The following is a 2,366-nucleotide window of genomic DNA, read 5'->3' as shown; positions in this document are numbered from 1 at the left end:
GGGGGGGGGGCCAAAAAAAAAATCTTGCACCAGGGCCCTTTGTTCCTTAGCTCCGACACTGCCAGCAACAGATGTCGGTGAGAAGCTGCTGAAGCAGATCTCTGCTTCATCAGCTTCTCTGGGGGTGCCTAGGTGACATTAGGGATCTTGGGACCCCTGATGTCTCCATAAAGAGGACCTGTTATGGGAATTGGCTATCACATAGGGGGGTTTCTTAGCCCCCTATGTGATAGCTATAAAGTTAAGTGTAAAAAAAAAGTTTGAAAAAAATTAAATCATAAAAAAATAAAGAAGCTTACATTTTTTTAAAAATAACACAACATTTTTTTGTTCCCCACATACACACGCAAACATGCGCCAGGTGCGCCTACGTGCGAAAACGATGATTCCGCCTATTGTGCTGCACATGTTACATATCACCGTGAATGTCGGAGTGTGAGCAATAATTCTAGGACCATTATTCACTAATAACACTAAACTGATGAGTGGTAAAAGCTTTTAAAGCGTTACCTATGGCCAATTTTGGGTGTGGTCGTTTTCTGCTATTTTGCGGGCGCGCGCAATTTAAAGGCTTGACATGTTTGGTGTCTATTTACCCGACGTGACCCCAACTTTGATAATTTACCAAAAAACTGGGGGGATAATAAATGATAAGCTCATCATCTCTGTCACTTCTTCTTCCTGCTGCTTATCAGCACATGAACTGATTGGCTACTTGTGCTGCTTCTTACTCACTGCAGCAGGTTGATACCGGGTCAAATTTAGATACTTGCACTGCTTGCATTTAAAAATACATGTAATTATGTATTAATAAATTCAGACCTGCATTAATTTGTGTCTTTTATATCTGCCTGGAGTTTAGCTTTAATGCTTAACAACGGAAGTCATATTTTGTATATTAGAGCTTAGGCAGACGTCTTGTGCAATGTGCAGGTACCTTTAGGTATCTAAATTTGTGTTCAGCTGCCAGTTTACTGCATTCTTAGGGAGTTCAAGTTTTCTCTAAGGCTTGATTAGTGAAGCAAACATATTGATCAAACTGGTCTATGAATATGAAATGGGAAGCTATATGCTTTAAAATGTGTAGGCTCATGCTTTCAAAAGACACAATGTGCTTGTATATGAATATCAATTGTGATTATAAAATCCATGCAGGTAAATTGGTTTGTGGCACTTTATAAACATTGAAGGAGAGCTTTGTCTCCATCTAGAGACCAAAATGTATACTGCACAATATCTACCGAGCTTCTCAGAGAACAATGACAGAAGTAAATAAGATGGAATGGAATAGTCATTCTTTCAATGTCTGTTTATTGGTTTTGTTAATAAAGTTTAATACAACAACCAGAAAAGTCATTGTTTTAAGTATGACAATATGCTGTTAGCCCAATGCACTTGAGGGCAGCAAAAGTAACAGGAGCGTTGTTTTATGCAGTGCCTACACTTTCCGAGTTCGTGGTGAATTGTATAGGTCAGTAAGCAAAACGAATGACAGAAAAGATGATGGGAAAAAAAAGAAAGGATGGGGGAGACCAATGGAAGAAAAGAGGTGTTCCAGGAGGGTTTATATTGAAGGATCCCCGGTGCTCTTAGATTGGTGGTGTTTGTTCTTTAATAGCTAGACAGTTTTTTGTCATTATCCATGAGATTTTTTTCTTAATTGAGGTAAGGAAAACTTTAGGAGCCCTCCAAGCTCCCACTATGAAAATTGTACCTGTCAGAGTTAAAGTCACAATAAAGGATATAATCCCCCTCCCCCCCCGAATACTACTTTAGGGACTTATGACCTTAAATGATGCCTCTTGATCCGATCATCTTCTTTCCAATAGTTTTCAGCAATCTCTCCAGCACTGGTGCCGGTTTCTGATCCATCACTGACTGCTGTGTCTTCTGTGTCCCACGGCGTCTGTGCAAGTGCATGCTGCTGGGCTGCTGCATTGACTTACCCTGTGTCTCTCCTCGTCTCCCGGCTGCGTGCGCCCGCTGCATGATCCTTCGCGGCCGCTCGAGAATTTTTCAGATCTTCGGACGGGAGCGAGCTGCGGAGACACGGGTAAGTAAAACCCTTTTTGGTGACTTTTTAAAAATGTTTTGAATATATCTACTGCTTGCTAGATATTTGCAAAAACATAGGATGAGTCCTCAGCAGACCAACAAATATCAGACGGAGTACCAGGGGTTAATCTCTTACGCCTACTCTCCTTAGTGTATGGCATGGCGAGAAATCTGCTGTGGCAGATATCAGAGCCTTGGAAATGGTCCTGCTGACCGTCTCATCCATCATAGCACACAATTGTTCCTCACCAAAAATGTCTCCTCTACTGTCTCTCTCATTTTTTGGACCCTCTGAGACCATAATGTGAAGT

This window comes from Nanorana parkeri, unplaced genomic scaffold (assembly GCF_000935625.1).
Source record: "Nanorana parkeri isolate BGI_ZX_2015 unplaced genomic scaffold, ASM93562v1 scaffold396, whole genome shotgun sequence".
NCBI lineage: Eukaryota > Metazoa > Chordata > Amphibia > Anura > Dicroglossidae > Nanorana > Nanorana parkeri.
The sequence above is the reverse complement of the archived record's forward strand: the minus strand, read 5'-3'. Positions refer to the sequence as shown.